The 19,573-nt window shown below is 37.7% G+C and overlaps 1 protein-coding gene across 8 annotated transcripts in view; it reads left to right on the top strand.

The window, feature by feature from the left end:
• Positions 1-7,900: 7,900 nt before the first annotated feature.
• The window catches only part of rimbp2a (RIMS binding protein 2a), a 35,983-nt gene continuing 24,310 nt past the window's right edge, over positions 7,901-19,573 (top strand). For 6 of the 8 annotated variants that reach the window (XM_065244211.2, XM_065244217.2, XM_065244214.2 and 3 more), the window contains exons 1-3: positions 7,909-7,948; positions 12,213-12,302; positions 17,133-17,259. The gene's annotated coding sequence lies outside the window, so the exon portion shown is untranslated. Of the gene's footprint in view, positions 7,949-12,212; positions 12,303-17,109; positions 17,260-19,573 lie in introns of those variants that run through there. The other 2 variants (XM_065244212.2, XM_065244223.2) reach the window with 2 other exon arrangements.

Here is a 19,573-nt window from a genome sequence, read left to right on the forward strand (position 1 = left end):
TGGTGTGTACGTGTGTATTAGTACATGTTAACGATATTCTAAAGGTACAAACCCCAAAGTAAACGATGATGTCTCCAATGTAAATCTCTTTTCTTGGACTACAACAAACACCTGGATTGTAGGCAGCAATTTACTTCCTGGAATTGTTGACGTAGACAAGACCGACTTTAACATAATTCCTCCCGCTTACACTGTCGGTGCTTATTTCTGTGATAACAACCAACCTATACAATATCCCTTACTTAACAACATTAATACAAAATGCTGAAATTTATTTTACGTTTTCATTTCAACTTTTAAATTCATCATGTTAATAATATATTTACGTACTGTAAAACAAAAACCCTAAGATCACATCTAATAAAACATTAAAAAACGACACCTGTCTGAACAACCACAATTGTTAGTACACATATCTAGATATATAATCATTTACTTTATGCATATAGCAAATTTCTTACTATTACATCACTAATAACTTTACTGTAATTAAATGTATAGCGGAAGATTTCTCACAATTTTTTTTTAAAGAACCGCACATGGGCAACACTGTACCTCCTCCCGAGAGGAAACCCTTCTTCTTTCTTCAGAGGGCTTTCTCTTTTTGTCATACAATTTGTAAAAAACACTTTTTCTCTTGCGATTTTTGAAAAGAATACGGTGAGAACGCGAGCTTCAATGAATGGCTGAAACTGTAGCCCACCACACATATAAACCTGAAAGTGAGCATACTCAGAAAGTGAACCTAGGGACAAGCACGTACGACAGCCTTACGTAAACATATCATCAGAATGATTGACAACTGGAATGACCAACAGTCTTGATAATCCACCCGGAAAAAGAAAATCTCCCGCTATACCTTTAACTCACAAAGTATTGTTAATAAAATGTGTTCTCTAAAATGTGATCTAAGGGTTTTTGTTTTACAGTTTGTCCCATGTCAGACTTTTTACCTGGGAATCACAGACTGCATCCAGTACCCTCACTGCATCTCTCCAGATGTCATGGTTACATCAGACCCCTCCCAAACCCCACTGTGCCTAAATAACACTTGTCATTAAATAGTTATTGACTTATTTGAAAATATCTTACGCTCATGTTCTCCTTTTGGTCCTCTTACATACTTGCCTTAATCTACTCAGTCATGTGAACGAATACATCATTTCCTATTTTCAAGATGAGAATATGTCAATCAACACACATATTATGCAGACATAAGCACATTGTGCGGGCAGCTGTCTCAATGAATTGCTTCATCAGTTGCTCACAGTACTGTTATTAAAGCAGATATTATTGCATAGTTTAAGCAAAGCCCGTATTCTTCTTTCTAAATGCACAACCTTAGTATTGCGTTGTATATTCCCTTTGGAAATGTAACTCCAGGAATGTTAATGTGAAGTCCACTCTCTTTGTCTTAATTAAGAGGCTTTTTGCTTGAGGACATTTGTGAGAGGTTATCATGCAAACGAGAGCCCTCTACTTCACTCGAATACATTAAGCTAATGTACATTCAAAGTCAGTCAGGATGTTCTCTGTGCCGAACCGAGCCTTGAGCTGGAGCCAGCATCATCTCACCGTTTCTTTTTTAGGACGGTGAGGAAACGGGTTTAAATGATGGTGCTCTAATACCAGCTATCAAGCCATCCTGAGCAGCTTTGAAATCCGTGATGCAGTCGAAGTGATTCTCTACGCCTTCGCTCTGGTGGAGAACATGCACAGTTATACACCTCATAGAAAATGAGAAATTATATGAGCAAATAAGATTTTAACATTTACATCAGTGATGCTTTCTGATGTATATCTTGCTGTAATAATGCCAGGGCGTGGCTTTGCGGTTGCCAAGGTGTTTTAAGTGGTTGCTAGGGTGCTTTGCATTATTGATCGGTGGTTGCTTACTGGCTCAAGACACCAGCGTCACCTCTTGGAGTCAGTAATTGTGCCCAGTGTCAAGTTTCTCCTTTAGTGTAAGTCGCCTTCCCTTGCCAGTTTGATCACCCACCAGGTTTGACTACGTTTTGCCATCCATTTGAGGTCTCCTTCATGCATGTAGTAGCATAAACATTGCAGTCTAAGTTATGCCACAAAGTTTAACAGTTTTGTCTGGGCTGACTGTAGATATTTTTTAAGTAAATACAGTAGCGCAAGCAACAGAAGATATTCATCCACCAAGCCAACTCAGAGGCTTCTAGGCACCAATGAAGTCAGGCTTCAGAGCCAAGAATAAATCAATCAATGTGTTGACATCCTGAGCACTGCAGCATCACATTCCTCACAGGAGGAATCCTCACCAGCACATATGTGTGTGTCGTGAAAAAGACTCAGAGATTAGAATACAACAAGGAGGGATGGGCAAGAGAGAGAGAGAGAGAGAGAGAGAGAGAGAGAGAGAGAGACTCTCTGCAGTGTTTTGACAGTAAGCTTTCTTTCCCTATCAGCGTCCCAGTGGGTGTGTGAGATTTCAGGAAGTAAATGAGACAGTTGCAACAGTGGCTATAATGTTTTTTTACCTCATATTTTACCCAGTGAAAAATGTTGTTGAGCGATTTGAGTGTTGAGTGCTCACAGGAACATTCAGCATTCTGGAAATGTGCCTATACCCATTCTCCCATTCAACGATAAGATTATGAAGATCTTGAGAAAGTTCTTTGCTTTTACCGCCAATTAGTACTGATGGGGCAGGATTTTTCTCTCAATACTGACAGATTTAAGGTGATCTCCTGGCTTTCTATGCCATTTTGCACCTTGCTCTATTCATGTGTTCAATACTTATTCCCTGTGTCATTTCACTTTATTTATCATGACTCAACTTGTATACTTAAATGTTCTGATTTCTTTGTATGACTTCAATATATGGCTTGATGGCTAAATCTGGTGGAATTTTTTTGTCATTAGCCCACTTAGAAATCCCCTTACTGATAAAAATGTTGATGTGTCAAATACTTATTTTCCTTGCTGTATGTTACTTTTAGGTTTTAAATGAGCGTCTGATACTTCTGTGAGAGAAATAAAGATAGATACAGTAATTGAGGCAAATACACACTAGCCTGGTTTCCATCACAGATTTGCACAAAACATATTAAATATATTCTTAATGTTGATAAAAACTATTCCAAAATGATGGTGTGTCCCTTAACTAATGTTATGCAAATTAAACATGATTTTTCCTTGTCCTCCCATGACAAGTCATTTCAAAAGTCATGCCAACGGATGTTGATAGGTTTATGTATATCCCAGCCACCACACTATAGCCATTATTTTAATCCTAGGAGACGCAGTTGTGATATCCAAGCATTAATGACAAGGAAAGCCTTTTATACTTGGGAGAGACCATGTATGGCATGCAAAAGAGTGCCACAGGGATGACGTATTTTTGTAGGCATAACCCAGAGGCAATTAGCATTTTAGCACTTCTGGTTCCGTCATCCCAATGTCAATTGATTTTTGGATGGGATTTTGGTTAAACTCCATAAATACGATTTTTGGGAAAATAAGCCCAAGATATTTTCAAGTTTTATTCTACAACATATTACACATATTAATCCCCAATTATGTTTTTTACAGTGTCTTTAAAAGGGCAGTTGCTAACAAGTTGCTATAGCACTACAGACTTTTTCGGGAACTTTAATTATGGATGATCATGCATGAAGGTCCTAAAAACAATGGGCACAATTCCCAACAAACATCTACCCTTATCAGGGTATTTCCTTATCAGGGAACATGTTTTTAAATGTTGAAATATTGTTTAATAAAGTTTGAAAGAGCTGTCGGAAGCTTGGTGGTGATGACGTTGATGTCGAAAGCATGCGGTATAGTTTGCTTTTTATTTCTGTTAAACACATTTAGATTTCAAAATGAATAAAAGCTGTGTTCGTCTTTAAAGATTATCTATATGGACAAAACGTTCAAGTGTCATAAAATGTTGTAGAACACAGAGCTTATTTTTTGCGATAATCCAGTCTATGGGAAAAATGAATGGGCTTTTTGGCAGGGGAACCAGTGTCCTGCCAACGTCCAGGTTGGCATACAAAAATATGTAATCCCTGCGGCACTCTATTTTGCCTCTTTTAAAAATTGTCACCTGACTTATGTATAAAAATGTGAAGAAAAAAAAACTATTTCCATGGCAGTTTTGTGCTATATTGTTTTTTTTTTCAAATTGTCTAAAATAACACGTCATGAAATATATGGGAGTTTTTCCATTGGGCTTATTTTCAGTTAGTAATTTCAGTTTAAATGGGTAATCGAATCACAACTAATGTAGACCAATAGTATTGAGCTTGATTTATAGACTTTTCATTTCACACTATAGTAAATCTGAGCACAGTTTGAAACATTGCTAAAATCTTGCCCGAATTTCTAGAGGAGACACATTTCTGCAATCTTTTTGTCAGGAGATATATCTGACGAACAGCATGAGATCTATTTTTTCCTTAGTTATTCTGGTAATCTTATTGCTCTCAAAAAGAAACAATAGAGATATTAAAGAGATCTCAAATGTGATACATTTTGATACCTTTAACCTACATTTTCCTCCTTACTCCACCTGTGTTCAGAATACACTGTAAAAAATACTTTGCTGCCTTAAAAATTTTTGTTGAATCAACTCAGATTTACAAGTCATTTCAACTTACTATTATTTATCTTGACTAGAGATGAGTTGTTATAACTACAGGTGAGTTGTTATAACTAATAAATTTAAGTTGACTTTTCTCAACTATATTTTATAAATTGTGACAACTAATTTCGGTTGACATGACTCGTAAATCTGAGTTGATTTAACAAAAAATTTTAAGGCAGCAACGTTTTTTTTTTACAGTGTAGCAACCTTTAAATATGTAGCGGCAGGCACACCATACATCTTTTTTTAAATCCCAAGCAGACTCCCTAAAGTCCTCTACTCCAGAGATTACTCCGAAATGTCTTAAACGTGTAGGGAAGCACACTGAATAATCCTCCACTTCCAGCGTGCATTAACTTGAATGATTTCACAAACACAGACCCTTTCAGAGGCTCCTTTGCCTCCATTTCAAATAAGACTGAGAGATGTGTTTAAATTGATAAAGCCATTAAAATAGCATCCAGTAGATGTTTAATGATAGCCCAATGGACAGGTGCTTGCTATTGAAACCTGACACTACCCATCTATAGATATGTCATGTTTCATGAAGAATATATACACAAGAATTCAATATAAAATTTTAAGATATTTTCAATCTCGTAGCATTTTTGATAAACAGGGAATTGCTAAATCCTGGGTTTTGTTAAAACAATAAATTGTGGATGGGTGCCACATAGGTCGCTCATTCTCACGCTTAACATTCTACCTGGATGAGTAGGTTTCTATAGCAACTCCAGATCCCCTCCTCCACTCTAAAACAAATGCAGTACCGCTTTGACTTACCAGAGGTGATGATCATCATTTTGCCAGTCAACCTCAAGCCAGCACGCAGCTGACTCATCATTATAGATTTATCATACAAAGAGTTAAGATCTTAAACCAATAAACTCTCTTTCATCTCATCATCTTCATCAATCTTTAATGGGAGCTAGAGTCTTATTATACAGAGGTTTGATTTGGTGAAAATAACCTCTTTTTAGCAAAGCTCAGCTGTGTAACATGTTGACACAGATTAAATGGTTGTTACTTCCACACCACTAGGTTTGAACTTCCAGCTGTTCCTTCTCTACTGCTGTCTCAAGAGACCTAATGCTACACATCATTGGGAAACGAGCACACGCGCACACACTAACCTTTCATTCTGTCACACCAATATACATTCTTCATGCTAAATGCCTATCTGACACTGCCCTTTATGTAATGTTGCACTAACTGTATTGGGATTGGGTTAATAAGCTGCCAATCATTTTCTGTAGATTTGATGTATTTGTTATATAAGAGCAGCTTCTGTTGAACATTCAGAGCCTGTAAGAAAAATGTGTATTGTCTGCACATCCTTACTTTCAAATGAATGAAAATAAGATTGTATGGCATAGAGCAGTATGTTCAATGGGTGTGTAACCTAAAGTTAAAGGAACACTGTAGTTACATCATCTTCAAAGACAGACGGAAAATTAAAAGTTGCGATTTTCTTGGCAGATGTGGCTAGGAACTATACTCTCATTCCCGCATAATAATCAAGGACTTTGCTGCCGTACAGAACCATGGTTGCAGCAGGCGCAGTGATATTACGCAGTGCCCGAAAATAGTCCCCATGTTAACTTTGAATATGGGGATTATTTTCAGGCACTGCTTAATATCATTGCGCCTGCTGCAGCCGTTGTACGGCAGTAAAGTCCTTGATTATTTCGCTGGAATGAGAGTGTAGTTCCTAGCCATATCGGCTTAGAAAATCGCAACTTTTAATTTTCCCTCGCCCTAAGTACACAACGTAACTACAGAAGAGTCAAGGTTTAAATAGGAAAATATAAAAACTCTTTGGTTATTTTTTAGTGCGATGCTAATGGTCTAATCAGATTCAATGGATTGTGCTAAGTAAGGGATAATGTAGAGGCAGCCGGTAGTTATTGGGAAATAAGCCCCGACAGTGTGATCAGGACCCGACGCGAAGCGGAGGGTCTTGTATCACACTGAAGGGGCTTATTTCCCAATAACTACCGGCTGCCTCTACATTATCCCGCTTATTACACGGCTACTTGCCACATAAGAAAAAAAACTGGACATGAATATGAATTTGAAACATTTTATTGGCATATTTGTTTTAAATTAACATTTTTATCCTTCCGCGAAACTTTGCACAGATGCATAAAATGATCGTAATACCAGATCCTCTGCTTCATACTTGTCTCCATTTTTTCTCTTTTAGCCAGTCTTTGAGAAGTTTTAATGCCCATTCTGTATTTTTTTGTGTGTTGGCTTCGTAGCTGTCATGCTCTATTTTGTCAAGTTCAGTCTCAGTAAGCTGTCTGTGTCTTGTTGTGGTTGTCGAGTGTTTGTCACAAGATGGCGCCAAACAGACAGTAATCTTTATTGATCTTTATTGGCGCGGAACGATTTTACTTGTGCAAGTAGTCCGGCTATGCGTTATTATTTTGGAGCGGTTATTATTCGAAAAGAACGAACCTGCAAATGTCTCAACTGACCAATCAGAATAAAGCATTCCAGAGAGCCGTGTAATAAGCTTTGCTAAAAGTGGTAGCGCCAGACCCAGAGATCAGCTAAATGGATTCCAAAACTGTAAAATCAAATGTTTAACTCTAGGGGAGCTGGAAAATGAGAATAATTAAAAAAAAAAGTGAAGTGTCCCTTTAAAGTCTCATATTAATGCACAAAACTAGATATGTTGTGTGGTCGTTCTGTAGTTTTTTTAATTGTTACAGATGTTATAATCTGTCAGAAAAATATATGTGAAATCCTTGCAGTTACTGTAAATCAGTACACAGCTGCAATTTTTCTCTACTTTCCAACACTATTTCATGGCAATTTGTATGTATTTTATGAGGAGGGAATTTATATTAATTTGTACGACCACATTCGTACATTTTTGTGCAATTTGCCTTGACCCCTCTGACGTAAGTGTAAAAGTGAAAGTGACAAGCTTGTCAAGTATACAATGCATAATCGAAATGTGACCTCTGCATTTAACCCATCCCCATCGCACTGCAAGTCATGAACACACACACATACCTGGAGCAGGGGGCAGCTATCCCAGCGCCCGGGGAGCAATTACGGTAGGGTGCCTTGCTCAAGGGCACCACAGTCACAACCCGCAGGTCGTGAGACTGGAACCAACAACTCTTGGCTTGCAAGCCCGACTCTCTTACCACTAGGCTTATACTGCCCCCACGTAAAGCCAACTTGTAAAATATGTACCAATTCTCGTGAGATCATGCTCTTCATTCTTGTTGTTCTTTATTCTAACAGGAGTCAGAGGTGAACAAGCAAATCCTTGAGAGAGAAGTTAACAAGACGATAGCATGTAAGACTTTGGTAAGTACAAGCAAAACGTATCATATATCTCTTCCTTCTGCTTTTCTTGTTGGTAAATTTCATCAAGTTTCAGCAAACAACTAATAGAAAGGCTCAGCAAAAATGTTTCCCCATTATAGACAAAAAACAATGCAGGATTTCACAAACTAGGCAGAACTCAATATTGGACAAATGGATCCTGCTGCATAAGAATGCCGTTGTATTGTTTCAAAATGAAGTTTTTGTTTTGAATTGACTTGAATTGGTTTGTCTGCTTTTCACAAACTGTCTAATGGTTTTGGAGAACTTTGTGCCGTATTGGATGAAGCCACTGCACTATAGTACATAGGAAATGCATTTGTGTAACTTGTAGGTAACCCCATCTAAAGATTTCAACCACCTCCAACTTCAACTTAACTTCAACCTTATTAATTTATAAAGCCCATTTTCATGCAACTATGTTGCCCAAAGTGCTGTACACAATTAAAAATCATAAACACACTTTATATAGCACACACTAACTAAGAGACATAGAAACATTAGACCAATAACAAGTACAAGGAATAAAACATTTTAAACACATAATACATTTACAGACAACCCAATAAAAACCAGCAATCACTCCTCTTCAAAAGCCAAACTAAAAAGATACGTTTTTAGATGGGATTTAAAGATCACTAATGATGGCGCCTGACGGATGTACATTGGTAGACTATTCCACATTTTGGGGGCTATAACGGAAAATGCCCGATCCCCTTTTGCCTTCTTTTTGGATTTTGGAACAATCAACATCAACTGGTTTGCAGATCTGCAGACCTCCCTGCTAATCGTATAAATAAAGCCAACATGATCTCATGGAAATCCATGTTAAACTCACTGAAAATTTGATCACTTTATCCGTGTCTATGTCACGGTATTCTGCTTTTTTCCGTGACGGGAGCACGGATGTATTTTCCGTGTTACTCCCACGGATTTCTTGTGTCATTTAATGTATGTTTTCTCATTGTTTTTCCTATTTTCAAATCATTGTTGCTTTAATATCTATTAAAGTAACACCATTAACCCTCAAGTTGATTCGTATGTGACCCTGGACCACAAAACCAGTCATAAGTAGCATAGGTACATTTGTTGCAATAGCCATCAGTACATTGTATTGGTCAAAATTATAGATTTTTTAATGCCAAAAATCATTAGGATATTATGTAGAGATCATGTTCCATAAAGACATTTTATTAAAAAAAAACTAAATACACCAACGGAAAGCTTATTTATAATATTTGTATAAATCTCAATTTTAAAAAATTTACCCTTATGACTGGTTTTGTGGTCCAGGGTCACAAATCAATTTTATGACCTCAGTGACCATTACCAATCATGTTCCATGAGACTTCCTGGCTAGATATGACGAGGAGGTTACTCTAAATAAAATAAACCATCGTAGAAAGATCAGATCTGTCTAATGAAGATCAGTGAGAAAAACAGTCGGTTTATTGGTTCATATACATTAGCACAGTGACGGCATCCTGACAGGCTTTGGGAGGATGCTGTCTTCATTTTAACCTCTGTAGCTGTCATGGCAACCACCTGCTCTCAGCGGGAAAGCAGCTCTGAGCTTTCACAGCAGGATCAGAGGATCACAATTTGTTTGTTGCAGGTACAGACTGGAGGTGGTCTATACAGCATGTGGACTGTAGGCCAAGCCATACGAAAGCTTCACTTGAAGAGAAGATTGAATTAAATATGAATAATGACCTTAAATCCAATCTGGTTCCAACACAAAGCTATCATGTGTCTTCAGTATTAACTGTACAGAATAATTCTGGCAGAATAATCAAGGACTTTGCTGCCGTTACATGGCTGCAAGAGGTGCAATGATATTATGCAGTGCCCAAAAATAGTCCTCTGCTATTGAAAGTTATCAAGGGGACTACTTTCAGGTGCTGCGTGATATCATTGCGCCTGCTGCAACCATGGTACGACAGCAAAGTCCTTGATTATCACACCGGAATGAGAGTATAGTGCCTAGCCATATTTCTCCTAGAAAATCGCAACTTTTAATTTTCCGTCGGTCTTAGTACATGATGTAAGTCAAGTTTTAAATAGGAAAAATATAGAAACTCTTTTGTTATTTTTGAGCGTGATGCTAATGGTCTAATCTGATTCAATAGATTGTGCTAAGCTATGCTAAAAGTGGTACCGCCAGACACGGAGATCGGCTGAATGGATTCCAAAGCGGTAAAACTTAAATTTTTTAAGGCGGGGTACATGATTTTTGTAAAACACTTTGGAAAATGGAGTCGGCCGAGTACCAAAACACACTTGTAGCCAATCAGCAGTAAGGGGCGTGCCTACTGGGTTGCGTATGCATGGGGCGGGTCTATTAAAAGAAGGTCCAGATTCTACAGTATTATGGTAGGGGCGTGTTTGTTTAGGCGATTTTCAAATGTCAACATTGGCTTTCAGAGATCATGCACCCCGCCTTTAACTCTAGGGGAGCTGAAAAATGTACTTTTTTTTAGTTTTAAATAAAGTATAAACTGTTGAACACTATATAAAATTGAAATATCTATGTGAAGATTCTTAAAAAATATATAAATACATAAGAATGAATATACAACAAGATTTTCATTTTAGAGTAAAATACTACCTCTTCAAAATGTGTTTTATTTACATACAGTGATGTTCAAACTTTTTTAAATGGATCACTCTTAAAAATAAATGTGATTGAAACTTAAGGGTTCCATAGAAGAACCATTTTTGGTCTCACAAAGAAGGGGACATATCATTAAAATCTGACTTTTCCAGTGCTATCCCCAGTGCTTCTATCAACATAGAAAATGTGAAACAACCCAGTAACTTAGTTTTGGTAAACCATTCTCTGCAAGCATGTGAAAAAATAGGTAATTGAAATTTGTCTCCCCTTGTGATGTCAGAAGGGGATCTTATTATAATAATATCACCACTTAATGTGCACTATGCAACCACGGCACTGCTATTTAAAGGTGTAGCGGAGGATTTTCTCAAATTTTAGAAAAGATCCGCCTTCACCACTTTTTTAAAAAATGCAATTGTGCAACACTCCTGATTGACAACTATGAGACCAATAATCTTGATGAACCACCCGGCAAAATAAAATCCTCTGCAATACCTTTAATGCAGAGTTGCGGAGTTGCAGAAACCGAGGATAGCAAGAATATTACTTCATTGATAGGCGACAGTGATAATGGAAGAAACATTATTTAAAATCGGAATTTCTCTGGATTTACAAAACCATGGGATGTTTTTCCCTTACAAAACACCTTTTGTGCAACAAAAGCATAATGTAGATGTTTTAAGAAGTCATCTACAATGATGTGGATTGTACACCATACGCAAGCATGATGTTTCCTGTTTGGGAACATTGGACCTTTTGTTTTTGTCATGACTGCTTGAATGCATCTTAAATGTATTGATTCTCTCTCCTCTATTATGTGTCTGTGGTTGTATAACAACTCCCACACACTCCATATACATCTACAATGCTGCAGTGGTTAGCCATGTAAAGAGCCTTCACTCATGAGCAAAGCCTTTCTGAGCAGCTGCAGAACCAGGGGCCGAACTGAAGGGTGGAGATAGGGCAACCATGTCTGGTTAAATTAGTCCTTAGTTGTGGCAGACTTTCTCTCTCTCTCTGCTCAAGATTGTCTTCTTTCACTGCCTGACCCATTCATATGGAAATTTAAATTCCTAGATATGTAACATGCTCTCTGTTACAGTTAATAAATATTGACTGTCCAATCCTTGCCACATTACAGCTTTTAGTTGTCCATGGCTGTGCACATAAGAGAGCCAGCCCGTCAATCTCTTAAAGGTCCCTTGAGCAGAGGTTAAAAAATGTCCTTTTATTTGAGGTAATAGAACATGATGGCTAAAATGTTCCCCTATGTAAATGTGAGTATGTTGTTCACAGATGGCCGTCATATTTATAGGCTGTTTATAGAGCGTGGACTGCCCTTGTGTGGAGTGACACAACGGTAGATGGACAGGGTTTATGACAAGAAAGTTCAAGAGCATACCTGCCACCTGATACGCTGTGACATGCGAGTCAGAAGAGGAGGGGATGCTTAGTCAGAGACCTGCGCAGAGTACAGCCAGGTTGTGACACTTAGATTTGACAGAGATCGGCAGCTTTGTTTCTAGAGTATTAATCTTATTCTAAATGTCTTTGCATATTAAATAGATGCTAAAGTATATATTTTCCTATATGAGCCAAGTCCAGAATCTCCTCTACTCTTTATTTTGGCAGAATAATGATCTTCAGGATGCTTTGCTGGAGAGAGAACCGCTCAGTCATGAGATGCTCGGTCACATCTTGAAGGCCTCACAATACTAGAAGGTAAGAGATGATCATCATCACACGCCAGCTGAGCTCATCAGATCAATGGCTGCTCAATACACAGCTCTTCAGCGAACATGTGCCTAAGGGGCTGTTTTCTGCATCTCATCCATGGTATTGATTTAATCCCGTCCCTGTTGGGTCAATATATCCACCTTGTTTGTTTTAAACAAATTCGGTTAGGTATAGCTAAATGGACTTTATTATCCTCCATGTACAGTAGTCTCAGCCTTCGATGCACAACCCATAGTCCGATCTATGACCATCTGATGCAACTTGCACACAAATCTGAAAACCAGCTGTAAAGTTCTCAAAACACTCAAATAAAACTCAATTTTTAAGAAACTATGACAGAAAATGAACACATACTAGATTATTAATGAATAAAAGTTTTATCAACAGGCTGGTTATCCTCCAGACAGTGACGGACCATGTCTTTCTCTCATTTCGGCCATGTGGCGCGTGCCCCCTCACGGTGTGAAGCGCGGCCACGCTATTCTCTGAGATGCACTTGACGGCCTTTTGTGCAGCAAATTTTTTTTGGGACGACCTAGTTAAGGTGGTAGGGTATCCCAGCTTAGGTGGGCCGCCCGAACTGAAAAGTGCTGCGGGAAACCCTGCACATATGTGCTTAACACATTTATTAGACCACCTAATGGTTTTCTGTAATGGCTCCTTTAAGAAAGTTTAAAACGTTTCCTCAATTAACACACTTGTAACAAGCTGTTGAACTGAGGCCATGTTTACATTAGAGCATTTGCGTTTTAAATGCATTACTCTTGCCACGTTTATGCCTTTCATTTAGACTACTCCTCCGTTTTCGACCCTCATAAACGGTGTTGTTTGTAAACTTTTACAAGACTTTTAGACCTGCAGACTTTTAGTTTGATAAATCTGGGGCTGCGCTGCAGTGTAGATAAAAGTAGATGGAGTCTTAAACGAACAGCTGGTTTTAAAGTGACAGCGCATCATTTTCAAAGTGAAAGTGATTTTAATTCAGGTACATGGAGGTTTGCAACATAGCTTTTGCCCAAAATAGTCAACTTAGTGCAACCAACTAATATAAACGCTATATCAGATTGTTTATGCTTATTACGAAAGACAGACTGTAGTTTTAAATGTTTTAGTGGATTGAAGGCCAATATGACTGAAAAAATAGAGCGGGAAAAAAACGTTTTGTTTCGTTTCATATAATTTGTCTCTTAAAGTGCCCATCTTATGACTGCTTTTTTGTATGAGTTCCATAAAACATGTTTCAAAAGTTGTTTGCTGGAAATAGCTTGTAGGAAAAGATTGTTACCCATCTCTAGTAGCCTCTGTTTCAAAGCATTTCAGATTGTGCCGTTTTGAGCTGGTCATTACATATTTATGAGCTGTTGCTCCTTTGATCACGCCCCACTAGTAACGTCATGTGCGCTTGTGCAATGTTATCGCAAGCACTGGAGACTGTATTATTATTTTATATATTATCATTAACGGTTTATGTATTGCCAACAGACAAAGCAAGCAAAAAAGTTTTACTAATAAGTACATTCCAGGAGAAGAAACTCATGACACATAATGATTCCAGAGTAAATTGTGATGTAGCAGTTTCAACAATACCCTCGTTTTCACTGGACAATGCTAACATATTCCCGTTATAAAACATTTTCAAATGCATATTTTCGCAAATTACAGAAATTAAGACCCAGTGGGGGATGTATACTGCTTGTGGACAGCATGCTAATTGCTAGAAGCTAGCGGGAGGTCTGCCGTATCTTGGGAAAGTGATAAGAGACTTGGGGGTACGTTAGCCTCGTCAGAAAAACCGGGTCGGTAAGGCCCCGTCTTGGATAGTTTGGCAAAACACTATTACTTAGTAAGTTCATGTAGAATTGTAAAACAAAGCAGTTAAATATTTCTTTTAAGTTTCAAAAAGAAACCACGCTGCAAACTAACTAGCATAGCGGTTAGCCACCTCGTCGTTCTCAATGGCAAATGACTGCTAAAACACACACACACAAGTTCATACCCTCAACGTGCACCAATTCGTGGGCGGGATGATGTCAGTTTACGCTGCTAACAATATCTATAGCCTACTGTCTACAAACATTACTAATATTCTTATTAACATTACTATACATCGTTTTAAAGGTATAACTTACAGGTTTAGCATCAGTGCATGGTCTCTGTTTTGAGATACAGATGCTCTAGCATCAAAAATGTTGTACTTTGTGACAGAAGTCCAAATGACAACATGCAAAATATAAACGTAACTTATTCCCTTTATGTTGATATAACGATCGCGAATCGAATCCAGTCTGTTTCATGTGTGAATAATTCATGAAAGTCCAATAAAATACATCCAATGACCATTTTTGTCCACAAATGCGTATAATCCGTGAAATATAGATACATAGTCTGTTGTTTACATCAGATTTCGCAAGAACGTCTTGTAATAGTATAATATCGCCTACAGTCTGAGGACTATTTGCGTTTTAACACACTGTATATGAGATTACACTTTAGGTTCCAATAAACACGCGTTTAAACTTTGTTTTTAAAAGTAGGCGGGAGTATAATCCATAATATCCAAATAGGGCTGTTATTTCCGTGAGACATGATAACAGTGTAGAGGATATCAGCGAAGTGACTGCTCTGTGCTCTCTAGCTACCTGGTGGGTGGAGACCTGCGAGTGGGGTGGTGGGTGGGAAAATTCAAACGGAATGTGACGACAAGGCTAGTTACGTCACAACGGAGCTGATTTTGAAACGGTGCAATCTGAGACTCAAGGCAGAGGACCTTCACCTGTATCTCACTCAAGACAGCATGGATGGATTTTTTGTATGCGTGTGGAAGCACCAGAGACCAAAATAACACCCCAAAACCCAGAAAAAGTTAGTTTTTCATAATATGGACACTACATTAGGAACAATGTGCATCTCATTGATGGGTAAGAAAACACTGCAATATGCTACCAAAATGAAACACTGTTGGTTAATTTAAAAAAGGGAAGGGTCTTTTCGATAATTCTGTTGTTTCCAGACTGATCTCATGAAAAGTCGTGTTATAGTCACAAAAATTTGTATTTATTTATTTGTGTCAACGGCACGAAATTCAGCTTTTTTACGTGTGTTTCACAAATGTATAATAGTTTTTTGTGGCCGCGGCACGACTTTCTTTTCGTGTCATTTTATATATTCTTTTCTCATTGTTTTTCCTATTTCCTTACGATTGTCGCTTGGGGTTGGGGTAAGAATCACTTTCTGTTACTTTTTTAGACATCCTAACCCCAACTCTAACCCCAACTCCAGACTAGAATAGTTTTAAAAGCGGGAAAACAAACATGTAGAAACCAATACATAAAAGTACATCCTAACCCAAAACCCAAATCTAACCTCAAGCGACAATGAATTAAAAATATTTAACAATACATTAAATGACACAAAAAGAAAGTCGTGCCACGGCCACAAAAAACTATTTATAGTAATTGTGTGACACGAAAAAGAAATTTGTGCTCAAGGCACGAAAAAAGCTGAATTTCATGCCATGGACATGAATTAATTAATCAAATTTTTCATGACTATAACACGACTTTCTGTGAGATCATGTTGGTTGTTTCAGTTAAACTGACCACATCAAACAATGCTGCAAATTCCAAGGCATTTTAGTGGGCTTTTAAGCACTACATAAGTTCATAGGAAAGTAAAAGACTGAATCTGTAGTTCAGTGAAGCTTATTCATATTGTGAAGGAACTTGTAAATCTAAAATTATGTGTACAGTTAATATGGTATCCAATCCCTCATACATTAATACTCTGTGGGAATAAATATGATGTTAACACAAGGCTGTTAAAAGGGGGCAGTCTATGGCATTCATTGTGCTAATGGTGTCATTTTCGCTGGTGCTTTTTGCCAAGCAGCCACGGCCCAGTTTGGCGGTCTCTCTCCGAGTGATCCACACGCTGCTCTTTTGCTTTAACAGCAAAAAGGGGCCATCTGCCACAGCCCCAGACAAGCGTCTGAGATAAAATGTCTTCTGTTTGATCAAGTGGTCCTGCTTGTCCTCATTCCTGTTGCCTTAATGATCAAAGACTCATTTCCCAGCATTCCTTGGATATGCAAGGTGCTAACAAGACCAGAGAGAGTAGGTCAATAACCCCAAGTGGGATGGGTGGGCTTGTCACACATTTCAGCATCCACTGCTTTTTTCTATACCGATCTTAGATCAATGTGGGATGTGAATCAGCGCCTTGTGCCCAGATGGATGAAATGCAGCCTTTATAAATGAGTGAGAGTATGAGCATGTGCCACCGTGTGATATATTGGTGGATTTTGATTAGTGGTGTCCTGTGTTAACCTTTTTCTGCACTCATTAGGTGATTGGTTGTGTTTCTCTCAGCTTTGCCAGCATCGTGAGTCAAATGCATTTCTGAGGACAGAATCTTTATTTATGGCACCGTTGCCTTGGATATGCAAATATTCAGATTTTTTTAAGTACAGCATACCATAAAGTAATGCTTTAAGAATCACTGCATCTTTAATGAGAGAAAAAAACACAATACTGAAATAATCTATCAAAAAGATTAATGTCGCTTCAAAAAATACTGCTTAGACCCACACTCGCTATACAGTCAGTTCCTATGGTGCATTGTACAGAATAATGTATCCGAGCACGGATGCTGAGTCAGACATTTTGCTTGTTTTTGTTGTAGGCATAATGAAGTGTCCAACGGCTGAAGTTTTGCCAATATCACTGCGGTTCTTTGTAAAAGTAACAAGTCTGCCCATTTACTGTAGCTGGATCAAAGTAGTTTAGTCCTAAAGAGTTCATCTCTTTCACACCATAGGTCTATAAAGTCGGAGTATGATCAGCTCAGAAGGACATTAGGTTGTGTGAGTCAAGAGAGAGACTTGGCCAGACAGGAGAAGGCTCAGCTCCAAGACAAACTGGAGAACCTTGAGCAGCTCCTTAAGGTAAAGAGGCCTTAAACCTAGTTTTTTGTTCCTATTCCCCCACTTTTTTGTGCATTACTGTCTCAAATGTGTTTAAATGTAAACGATGATTGCAATATTTATGAGAATATTGTCAAGTGTAATAAGGCCATGCTCAACCAAAGTTTTACCGTAAATTCATCATTAAAAATCCTTTATTTTCTAAACTTTTTTGAAATTGGTACTACATAAGAAAAACCAAACTGATTTTTGATTCTAAATAGAAACTGATACCATCTGAGGGTAATGAGGTTTCGTTTATAGCACTTGTTTCTGGCAGCAGCATGTTGTTGCTGACTCATTATTCAATGAAAAATGTTACGGCCCTTTTTGCTTTATTGATGGCTCGTGTCTTGTCTCAGAGAGGAAAAAAAGCTCTCATAACAAGAAATCGACTGCTCATTTTTAAGAAAAGAAATATATGTTCATCTCCTCTATGTTCCTCATTATTGACTATGTGATGAATGAAGAGACCTACTCTAAAATCTACTAAAAATGTATTTCTCTCTCTCTCTCTCTCTCTCTCTCTCTCTCTCTCTCTCTCTCTCTCTCTCTCTTTCTTTTGTTTCTCTTTCACTGATAGAGACAGTGAAAGAAATAGATGTATCTAAATAGGAATCTGCTGACTTTTTTGCTATTTCTGCGGCAATGTTTTGGAAAAATGTGCAAAATTCTGCAGAATGATTTAAAAATGTAAATGTTTGAAAATATATCAGATAATTTAAGCTGTAAATATTACAAAATTGCATATAAAAATTACTTTAATGGCTTACAATAAGGGATGCACCTTATCTTTGATTTTTTTTCCACCGAACCCTAGGCTGGTCGACGTCACGCGGCCGTTGATTACACACATCGGGTGCTGATGTGGAGATAAGCATTTTTTCCGGTGAGCCTTAGGGGCAGTTCACATTTCGTGGACGCACCTGGAAAAAACTAGTGCATCACACCGCATCGCTTTCATTATGCATAGGCTTATGGTAATTGTCAAAATAGTTTTTCCCACTTGTCATCCTTTTTTTTTTACAGTTAAAATCAAATAAAATGAAAAATACACTGCTGTGGACCTTGTTTTCATTACTGTGTTTTACTGTGTTAATGGATTAAGGATGCGAGTAGGATTCGGTATTCGGCTGAATCTTAAACAGTGGATTCGGTATTCGGCCGAACCCAAAAAATCTGGATTTCGGTGCATCCCTACTTACAATGAAAATGAATTCACCAAACCAATGAGTCTGCACCAACTGCACCAACATGAACCAGATAATGCATAGAATATAGAATTATATTTTGTATATAAAATTACAGTATTATTGTTTAGTGTTATATAGCATAGCAGAATAAAAAAGCTTGTGTTACAGTTTTTCTGAATTGCTAAAACACTTTTTTTTCTAAACCATCACTCATTTTCTCCTTAAACACAAATCCAAATTGTCACACTAAATTCACAGACACCTGACACTTCTAGCAAAATCAAACAATTCCTTCAAAACCATTTCACCTGTACTCAAAATCACACTAAGCTTTTAAATCAGACACATATAAGTCTATATAAAACACTACAGAGCATACCCTAAAAAATTGAAAACACAACAGTTCAGCTCACAGTTTAGTTCAGTGAATATAGTGCATACTTTACCGTAAGTACTGCAAGTAATAGTAAGTTTTTAACTGTAAGCAGCACTTGTTTTTTTTGTAAAAAGTCAGCAATCAAACTGAAAATTTTGCCCATTGCATCGTCTCTGGTGTCCTTTTCTTCCTCATACTCTTCATCTGCCTGACTGTTTCCAATCCACACAATTGGTAAAAAATACCTTTAGAGAAAAGTGTGTACAATTTTGAGTTGTTGTGGTTGTGTTCAACTTTTGCCTGCCTGTGTTTAGCATTTATAAAACAAATGCATTACAGTGTAAAATTATAAAATAAACACCACAGTCTTAAATCATATTTTCATCGTGTCTTTGCTGCATCTGTGTTGGTTGTGAACTGCGCTCTGTTGCAGCCACACTCGATTCTGAGGAACTACTTTGTTTGGCTGAAGACTAATATTTGTACTAATATAATTAAAACTTTTTTGTGTTTTATTTTATGAAATCCTGCTATGTATATGAAGTAACCGTTTTATAAAAGCAATAAGTCCCGCGAAGCAGTGGGTTTTTACAGTGCATTTTATAACAGCTAAGGGGGTTTTAGGCACTCCGCTGGTAACCCACTGCTTCTTGGGGCTTATTGCTTTACTTTAGCGTGAAGTTTGTGTGAGTTTTGCAAAAAGAGTGCATGATTTGACAAATGGGTT

This window comes from Paramisgurnus dabryanus, chromosome 18 (genome assembly GCF_030506205.2).
Source record: "Paramisgurnus dabryanus chromosome 18, PD_genome_1.1, whole genome shotgun sequence".
NCBI lineage: Eukaryota > Metazoa > Chordata > Actinopteri > Cypriniformes > Cobitidae > Paramisgurnus > Paramisgurnus dabryanus.